This window comes from Arachis duranensis, chromosome 5 (genome assembly GCF_000817695.3).
Source record: "Arachis duranensis cultivar V14167 chromosome 5, aradu.V14167.gnm2.J7QH, whole genome shotgun sequence".
NCBI classification, from domain to species: domain Eukaryota; kingdom Viridiplantae; phylum Streptophyta; class Magnoliopsida; order Fabales; family Fabaceae; genus Arachis; species Arachis duranensis.
The window spans coordinates 75,994,679-75,995,045 of NC_029776.3; positions in this window are offsets into that span (position 1 = coordinate 75,994,679).

Genomic DNA, 367 nt, shown 5'->3' on the forward strand with positions numbered 1-367 from the left:
AGATGAAAATACAATAGTAAAAGGTCCTACTTATAGAAAACTAGTAGCCTAAGGTTTACAGAGATGAGTAAAAGACATCAAAATCCTCTTCCGGGCCCACTTGGTGTGTGCTTGGGCTGAGCAATGATGGTGTTTTTGCGGAAAAACGAATTTCCAACACACAAATCCAACCGGCAAGTGTACCGGGTCGCATCAAGTAATAATGACGTTTAACTCCCATTTGGGTGCCAGTTCCAGCGTTTAACGCTGGGATTTCTGAGGGTGACTTTGAACGCCGGTTTGGGCTATCAAATCTTAGGCAAAGTATGGACTATCATATATTGCTGGAAAGCCCAGGATGTCTACTTTCCAACGCCGTTGAGAGCGC